Raw genomic sequence first — 10,765 nt, forward strand, 5'->3', positions numbered from 1 at the left:
AATTGCTTTTTTTGCTTTACTTATGATAAAAAAAAAATGTTTACATTATCACCAAGTGGACAATAATTGAGTATATTTTGTTCAAAATGTTTTTTTTTATTTTCCTACAAAATAATTGCTTTTTTGCTTACATATGATAAAAACTACAGTCCATAAATGTTCATTACTTATATTGGAACCGCAGAAGTACATTCTAACAAGTTAGAGGACTAAGTGTTGGTATTTTCTTTCTTTGTTTCCCTTAATGGCAGCCAATACAGTTTGAGTTTGTAAATTACAGGTTGTGTCCCTGTTATCCTTACCTGACCTCTTAATTACCCGGTTGAACTTTTAATTCATGTTCCTCACTATATCTTTCTCTGACCTTGGGCCCACGATCCCATGACCTTCAACCCATCCCATTCCATGAGCCCATCCCAGGTTTTCCAGGCTGCCACTTTGAACGTGCGGACACATATATGTCACCGTGGTCAACGTAATAACTGTAACGCCACAGTATAATATATAATATAATTTCGAAACGTTTAAAGTATCAAAAATTGCAAAAATACAGACAAAAAAGAAATGATGAAAATCTTAGGTCTTACATACAGGCTAGGAAAGATTTCAAAAATTTATGTGAAAATAAGTGTAAACAGTTTTATGTGAAACAGTGAAATCAGCTTACAAATGTAGTAAATGACCAACGATCATTTTGGTCAAAACCTAAACAAATTACATGTCATAATCAAACAAGAAGTAATAATATAAGCACTTCTCAATGGATAGAACATTTTGAAGGTCTATTAAATCCTGCAGTTGCAAACGAAAATAATATAGGAAACATTGACATTTCGATAGATGAACCAAATAATGATATTAAAAATTATATATTTAATTCAGAAATTTTAGAAGATGAAGTTAGACTCGCAATAAAGCATCTCAAGCAAGGGAAAAAAAACCTGGTCCAGATAACATATTGCCAGAATTCTTTATTTATGGTATTGAGAGTATTATTCATATTTTAGTAAAATTGTTTAATAGGCTTTTTACTACTGGGGAATATCCTGAAAGTTGGTGTGAATCTATAATAATAGCACTTCATAAGAAGGGAGACGTAAATAATGTAGAGAACTATAAAGGCATCTCGTTACAGAATGTTTTGTGTAAAATATATTGTGGAATTCTTGTCTCGGGGGTAAATTTTTATGTACAAATGTATCATAAGATTTCGGAAAATCAAGCCGGAATTAAAACAGGTTATTCAACTGTTGATAATGCCTTTATTTTATAGTATGTTATAGACCGCATTTAAAAAAAAAGAGACAGAAACTGTATGTTGCTTTTGTGGATTTTCAAAAATGTTTTGACACTATAAATAGGCAGATTCTATGGAATATTTTAAAGGAAAATGGTATAAAAGGTAATTTGTTTAAAAGTTTTCAAAGTATGTATCATAATGTTAAGGCATGCGTTAGATGTAATGGTTCAAGAAGTGAATATATATACAAAGTACGATCGGCTTAAAACAGGGCTGTTTAGCCGGTCCTATCTTGTTTTGTTTCTTTATAGATGAACTAGAACGATGTCTTTCAAATAATAACGTAGGTGGTATACAATTGCACCCAGATACTATTAAGTTATTCCTTTTAATGTTCGCAGATGATGTTGCATTATTAGCCGACACAGTGTATGGCCTTCAAAGGCAACTGAATATTTTGTCAGATTTTTGTGATACATTTAAATTAAAAGTAAATGAAGGCAAAACTAAAATTGTAGTCTTTAAAAATGGCGGCGTACTTGCGAGGAATGAGAAATGGAAATATAAAGGTACTGAGATTGAAGTTGTAAATAAATTTGGTTATGTTGGATTGACATTTACTAGTCAGTTATCTATGAATTGTATGGTTCATGACCTATGTGTTAAAGGGAAAAGAGTACTAATCTCTATTCTAAATTCACTATACAACTGTGGTCAATTGTCAAAATCTGTATTTTTTAAAATTTTTGATTGTAAAGTTTGTCCTCAATTGCTATACGGTTCTGAAATATGGGGCATATATAAGTTTGATAAACTAGAACGTGCTCAGTATTACGCATGTAAAAGGTTTATGTGTGTTAAACAGAAAACATCTAATGTTGCAATTTTAGGAGACTGTGGTAGATACCCATTATACATAACAACATACAAAAGGTCAATTAAGTACTGGATGAAAATTCTGAAAATGCCCAATGATAGGTTTGTGAAGAAATGCTATAATATGATGCTAAATGATGATACGAATGGGCATGTAAACTGGGTAACTGCTGTTAAAAATTGTTTGATGAGTCATGGTTTTGGTCATGTATGGTTAAGTCAAAATGTGCAGTATGAGTCGGGCTTTTTAAAAATGTTTGAAAATAGGTTAAAGGATATTTATAAACAAGATTGGAATGTAAATTTAAACCTAAATGCTAAACTTGTGCATTATAAAGAATTTAAAAATGAGTTTGAATTTGAGCTATACTTGCATGTACTTAATTTGAGAAAGTTCAGATACGTTTATGTTAATTTTAGATTAGGTAGTATGGATTTAGAAATTGAGAAAGGAAGGTATACTAATACCGCAAGAGAAAATAGAAAATGTAAACTGTGCGATACCAATTCTGTTGAGGACGAGTACCATTTCCTGTTGCGCTGTGGCTGTTATAGAGATGTCCGTGTACTACATATACCAAGCAACTATTATACTCGCCCAGATGTTAATAAATTTAATATTCTTATGTCAACAAGAAATGAAGGACTGATAAAGTCAACAGCGGTATTTCTTTATTATGCATTTGAAAAAAAGAAAGAAACTTTTACTAACTTTATTAGCGCAAGATATTTAGATGTTAGATTGATGGATAAATATTTATGAAACAAATACCCATATTGCAACACTGTTATATTATATGTTTATATCTATATACGCACACTATACTGATTTTGAAAGCTTGTATATTTATTTTGTATATACCTTGCATGGGCCGGAGGCCTTGAAGCAAATAAAGAATTGTCATTGTCATTGTCAGTCACGTATTTTAGAAATACTTTCTTCCTTAAAGTATTGACTTGAATCAAAGTTTATTTTTTTATTCTAAATATTGAACGAACCCACGTAATTGAGGTACATATTATCATAACCAAAGACTCTATCCAGTATATCAAAGCGTGCGTACATCCAGTCATCTCATGGTTGAAAGTGGAGCATCAATAAGTGATTCTGTTGACGTTATGAAATGTTTTATGTTATAGTGGTATAACGTTCTTTATCGTTCCTTTGTCTTTTACGTCGTTTCTATTTTTTCAAACTGGAAAGTTTTCGGGCGAGGGTTTTTAGATAGTATAAAACGTTGATAAAATGGTCATGTAGTTTATAGACATAAAGGATAAATTGACGCAAACAGAAGCCATTGGTTAGGCAGCTGGCAAATGACCCACAAAAAAACAACGTCATTTTACATGTAATACCTTACTCCTAGTTAAAGTACTCACTGTGTCATGTAATGAAATGTATTACAGTGCATTCGCGATGCTACGAATCGCAATTTAACGAAATACCGGTATACTACGAAAAGGTGTTGTGGTCCCGGCTGCTTTCCTTCTTATTTCTATGTTACAAAGTCACGGTTTTACGAAAATGCAATTTTGCGAAAAATGCGCTCCAACGAATGTATTGTTATGCCCTTAAAGCATGTTTTTAACTTGTTTAAGTTTAGATTTTACGAATACCTGTATCGTCTAAATTTTCACACCTTCCATAACGGCGTGAAAATGCTTTAGAGTGGAAAGTGTCACTATCATTTAGCTGGTCGTAAACAGTAATTAAAGTGTGAAAACTTAGTACTGAAATTCGAAACACATACGCTGTACAATATGACAGAAGTAAGTGGTTATTTTTTTTTCTCCTATAACTATCCGATCGGATAGCATTCCAGTCACACTTGCTTCGATATTTATACATCTCGAGCAAACACTGCATAAAAACAATAAAAAGGTATTTAAGTCCTGATCGTCTGTATATTGTCGTTTTATTATTCCAAACAATTCAGTAAAGGGTAGCTGAGGGTATCGGAATATGCGATTTTTTGTTCTAGTGCAACAATGTACCCTAAATATGTTTTATGTACAGTGAATAAAAAGTGAAGAAAAAGCAACCCGTTTTAAATTTCAGATACCATCAAAGTTCAGATTCGAAATAGATTTGTAGTAAACCTAGATGTACATATAAAATTGTTCTTCGATTCGAAAATCACATGTTTAAATATCACGGGTTACGACGTGTAGATATTAAGATGCTGTATAGCGAAATTTCCTATGCTACGATTGAACGAAAATGCGATATTACGAAAAAAACGGCCGGTCCCTTGGCTTTTCGTAGGATCGCGATTGTACTGTATGTTATAAAATATCTTGAATATAACATCTTGTGAACTTCACATAAATAAGTGCTTCTATGCGTTTTAGACACTATTTTCCTTTAGAACCATATTTGTAATCAGATCAGTAATCTATGTAGTAAGAGAGCTTTATATAAGTCAGAAGTAAAGAAGTTGAAATTATATCACAAACCTTTAAATAAATATCTAAATAGCATTTGTTTATATTTTCTGATAGTTTATGCCAAAAGCAAATTGAAGTAGGAAACAATTTAATGTTGATTTTTATCTAGAAGCATGTCAATTAATTTGCGAATAGTTTTCTATCAGTGTCGCCAAGATGCAGAAAACATATTATTACAGATTATTCAAAACTTGATATTTAAGTAATTTGCTGTTAAACCATCAGATCATTGTTTTATGGTTAACAAAATGAAGTTTGTCTACGCATATCCCTTAGCTATTTTAATAAAGCTTCATGAAGTGAAAATAATTGGTGCCCTAGACTTTTGAGTTTGGAGAGGTTCCAAAACTAGACAATTATCATACGAACAGTATATCTGTTTCAGTTTTACATTATGTCAAAACGATTTTCACCTTTAATATTCAGTTTCACACTTCCTAGTAGTATGACGTTTTACTTCCTCAACCGACCTTCTTCATAATTGTTCACCATGAACACTTTGATTTCATTGCAAACGACTCCATGTATCACAGAAAAGAAAGATTAAGATATTCCGATATTACGCTGAATATTAAGGTGTGAATGTTCGACCAGAGTTGGTGATCCAGAATGCCTAGCAAAGGGCCTTGTTTCCAGTTTGATGTCACCCCATGGGGTAAGGTCATACGAGTCTTTAATATGTTTTAAAGGACTAATAACCCTATATCTATACACGCACACGCAGTAAATCACTGCAACTAAGAAACGTGTATAATTATAGATATAAAGCTAGGGATCAGGCTCTGTGGAGGGGTTCAGCGGGATAGGCAGTCTAGCGGAAAAGGTGTTGCCAGATTAATACGAAGTTCGTTGATTCAAACTGTACAAAGGTCAATCTATTTTACTATTCCAATTCTCTCTTCAAGAGAGCAGCATTTAGACTTATTCAAAAACTTGAAATCTTACTCAAATTACGTCACTTGTCAAACCAACTGGGGAAAGGGTGGTGGTGGATGGTGGGGGGAGGGGAGTGAGGTTGTTACGAGCCACGAGCCCTTCGGCCCAGCCGTAGATCCAGGCCTACATTACATTTTTTTTTGTAATAAAGAAAGCATTAGGATGACGGAATGCTTTAGTTGGTTTCTTATTTTAATTGTCTTTAAAAAAAACATATACAATTATTTTTATATAGAATTGGAAGAATACATGGAAGTAATAATCAATATTTGGACGAGGTGAATGCCGAGTCCAAATATGGATTATTATTGCTGTGTATTCGTCCAACTGAATTCAGTATTGTACTCAACATTGTTAAATTACCTCCTTATTTCACACAATAAAAAGATAGAACTTGTGGTGAAATTTCATGAAATTTTGAACCGAAACCATAATAATTGGCCTGGAAATGTTCTAATTAAGAAATTGAGTGCTTACACTAACATCTTTCTTTCAAAAATAAGAAAGTTGCCGTATTTTTTTAAAATATATACAAGGGAAGGAATTCGAGATCTCCTTATAAGGAATCGGAAGAGTTGTCCCGTCCAATACGGAAAAGATATAGGTGTTTGGGACTGGAGTCCAATATGAGAAAGCATACAGTTTGTGGATTGCAGATTTCAGATATTGCTATATATAGCTAAGAAAATGTGACATTCAGTACAATGCTGGTTTCTATTGTATTGTCACCTGATATAAAGGTGAGAAATAGTATGTTTCACAAGGATTTAAATTAATTAGATGTTGCAATACCAGGAAAAAAAATTCCTTATTTAGCCTCACTTTTGAATGTAAATATATTTGCCTTATAATCATATTCATAAAACATCCCATGTACTGTATTAGTACTGTCAAATCCATGTTTCAATGAAAATTGTATGGAACTGGAATGCAGACTACTGTATGGATTACAGTATACATCTACGCATATGTAAACTTGTTCTTACAAAATACCAATAATGAACCTCAAAATGTAAAGGATGTTTACATGATGTTTTGATATCATTAAATACCAAAATGAGTTTTGTTAACTTAATTTTAAAAGTGATATGATATTCATACTTAAATAAAATCATCCTATAAATGAGTTTTTTAAACAATATATCAAATGTATATGAAACGTAACTGAATATATATTGTGGCAAGAATGATTAATTATTGAGGTCATAAACTCACTTTTGAAAACTGCTTTCAAACATATATGATTAAAATTAATAAAACATATGTTCCCTTTTGGGGCCTCATTTTAAGCTAGTTGATGTCATCCCGTCTCATCCTTTTTTTGGATTTAGCATACTTCAAAATAGTAATATATAAAGTTTCATGCTTTCTTCACAAAAGGAAACATCTGTTCCCTTTAACATATACGCAATGAGTATCATTAATGCCGATTATAATGATAAAAGATAAACTCAAAGTTGCCGTTTTATTGTCTCAGTGGGTGTAATAATGCAGTATTGTTATACCAAAATTAATGGTTACTTTAAAAGTAATGGAAATTCTGTGCTAACGTTTCAAATTGACCAATGAGATGAAGAGTTACTGATAAACAAATTTGTGACTGGGTGCACACTAAGTCTCACAAAATTACATTTAGGCTGTAAATTGTTATGTTCAAGCTACTTGACAGGAGAAATGCACTTTTCAAAACAACTCCTACAAAATGTATGCAGTACAGGACACCCTGCTATACAATATAATATTATATTATATTAAGAATAACAAAGTACATGCTTCAATCTTATTTTGTGATATCACAAAAAGTAATGTTATCTGCTACTCTACAAGCCACTGTAACAAGTGGCGACAAGCATTGGTTATTTTTCAGTCTTTGAACTTCTGTTCTTCAAGGAGTGGGCAGTTACTTGCGGAGAACAGGTTTGTACTGGTACAGAACCCAGGAACACTGTTTAGGTTAACTGCCCGCCGTTACATGACTGAAATACTGTTGAAAAACGGCGTTAAACCCAAAACAAACAAATAAATCAAGGAGTGACCTAGATATGCCTTGGATTCTTTAATTCATATTCTTTTACAAGTGTATCATCGGGAAATTTTATTGAAGTGGAATCTTTTCTCTTCATAAATCTAAGCTGAAATCATTACAGATCATTAAAGACTAGAAGTTGTTAAGTAATTTTCTTATGCATTAGTATTCTTTTAGATAACCGCCCGCTTAGCTCAGTAGGTAGAGCGTCGGTCAACGGATCGCGGGGCCGCGAGTTCGATACTCGGGCGGGGCATATGTTCTCCGACACTATTTGATAAACGAAACTGTGTCTGAAATCATTAGTCCTCCACCTCTGATTCTAGCTTAAAATGAGGCCCCAAAAGGGAAAGTTGGCAGTTACTTGCAGAGATTAGGTTTGTATTGGTACAGAATCCAGGAACATTGGTTAGGTTAACTGCCCGCCGTTACATGGCTGAAATACTGTTGAAAAAACGGCGTAAAACCCAAAACAAACAAACAAACAATGATAACATAGATAATTTCTCTGCAACCAAACCAAAGCTTCAGAAAGATGATTCATGTTTGCAGCCATTCAAGTGTTTTGTAAACTCAGTAAGAAACATTCATTTGATACCATAATTGCGCCAATGATAGTAAAGTCTGATGACCTTAAAATAACCAGCACTACTGGGTTCACATGCCATTTAAAGGGTCATGAAATTGGCCTTATTTTTTCAAACGTTTTTAACAGAAATTTAACAGGTCACCATTAAAATTCACCCATTACTTCTTACTATTTAATGGGATGTTCATGACCATAGTTTTAATGCCATATATCACAAAGCCATGAAAGTATATTAAATCCCTGGTTAAATATACCTTGTTTAAATGACTTTGTTGGCCATGAACAGCTGCTTAAAATTAACCATTTAGACACACACGTCATAGAATCTAAACATATATACTGTTTTGTAAAATGCTAGAAGAATATTTGATTCTTCCTTTTTCTCTTATTATTTTGTAATGAAACACGTGTAACAGCCTTGTACAAATATCTGTCCTATTGTAACCTCATTCTGTCATATGTTCATACGAAATGAGAAATTAAATGGATATTGTATTGTTCTGGGTTGTACTGAGAAAGGTTTACAGGTACCGGATTTATAGATCAAATGACCATATGGGTAGTTTTAACTATTCAAAATTTTTATATTGACAAACATTCCGACCAAGTTGTTGTTGGTACAGACATTAGGCGTCAAGTGTATTCAAATAGCAACTGTTAATGACAATGTCAGCGCACAATGGGCGATCACAATTTAGCTCTCCTTCAGTACTTTGTGCTCAGGTGCATGCACTTAACCAGCTAAGAGCAAATGTTTGAGGGATCACAAGTAGCTCCCCCAAATCAAGCGTACCACACTCTTTGATTCATTGAAACGAAGAAATCATTGATCTGCCCACGCCCCAAATAAATTTAAATCAGACTGTAAATCTTCACAACCATGTGTACTGTTCACTTCTCTATAAACCTTACTTTCTATCAAGGATTGGAAAATTTGAAAATCTAAGCTGGTCTGAACATATTTTATAATGTAAATTCCTTACCCCACCCACTTTCTTATACAAATGCTGATTATTTGACAGGAAAAACAAAAACAGAAAAAATGGCATGCATCAATACGTATTTACCCTTACCAAACTAATGTAGATTGATGTTGCCAAATAAATTAATATGATTACATCCGACTTTTATTGAAATAAATGCGATTTTTTTTTGTAGGAACACAATTTGGCAAACATTTGAAAAAAATGGCGTAATTAATTAGGAAAATTAACTTTAATGCAAATAAATATAACATCATGATAAATTATAGTCGATGTGTGCGAAGTATGTATTTATTGTGATTAAAGTCCATTTCAGACAATATGGGACTGGGATTATAAGCATTCAATGTACGAGTGCAAGCCAAAAACAACAAGAAGAAATATTTTTTTGTTCAGCCGAAATATACGAATTACATTTTACATAATGTAGGATTTAAATTGGCATCAAATCGCATTAAATCAAATTTAAGGGCCATGAATAATCCTGTTAAATTTAAAATATACAGAATCTCACTATTTTTTAAAGTCATTAATTTTTTAGCTACCAAACTAAATTTTTAACGGCGTGATTCATGGTCAAAAATGGGTGTTTTAATAGTATTTTAACATGTAACCCATTAATATTGTAAAACCCGTTAGATAATTGAAGGAAGAATTAATGGGGTTAATTAACGGTTTACCCTATTTTCATGGATATTTAACACGGTTTTAAACCATTTTAATGGTATATGCATCCAGTAGTGCAGATTATAGAGTAATTCTATTTGAAAGTTTGTATGTTTATTATAATTTGAAACCGTACGCTTTTTACTAAATAATGGCAAGTTATTATTTAACGATAAATCTTAAGCATTATATTTTAGTAGCAAGAAAAGAATGCTATAATGTTAAAAATGTAAAAAAATGTTACATAAAAATCTTCTATTCTGTATAGCAAATATAGACTTAACAAATCTTCCACAGCACAGTTTGATACTTAAATATAGTTTTAGCATTATTATATAGGAGAAAAGATATTGCTTTTACTGTATATTTAAGACTATTTTATACTAAATATATTATATATATGGCCTTTTTAATAGGGGTGACACTATTATAAACAAGACCTTTTACTCAATATCTTGAATATAACATCTTGTGAAATTTATGTGCATATGCATATCAAAACGTTATTATTTTAGGGTGTATCAGGCAAAATTCGATAGCATTTTTTTCTGTTTTTCTACTGTGGGTGTGTTTGTATGCTTGAGAGCCTTTAACGGTGCCCTACTGCTTCCATATGTGTTGCTTGTTCGTTTTGCTATGTTATTGAGTTAGTCGTGGTTGAATGTTTATCTTTGGTACACGAGTGTCTGCGCTATCGTTGTGAACGTTGTATTTTGACTGTTATTAAGGAACGTGGCATTCCCATATGTCACCCTTGTTATCCGGATAATACGAAATGATGTGATAATTCCAAAATACTACAAACTGGATGAACTGTCAAACTGTCTATATTTTTATATTCGTCGCACTTTTAACAGAATGTAACAGTTTTGGTTTGTTTCAGTTTTTACCAGGCATAAAATTGCTCTTTGTAAACAATTGCTTGTCAACTAGTATACCAGGTTCAGACTTCTTGAAACGTGTACACATCTTTAATTACAGGTATTCATTCCAGAATAGAG

Source organism: Mercenaria mercenaria, chromosome 15 (assembly GCF_021730395.1).
Source record: "Mercenaria mercenaria strain notata chromosome 15, MADL_Memer_1, whole genome shotgun sequence".
NCBI classification, from domain to species: Eukaryota; Metazoa; Mollusca; class Bivalvia; order Venerida; family Veneridae; genus Mercenaria; species Mercenaria mercenaria.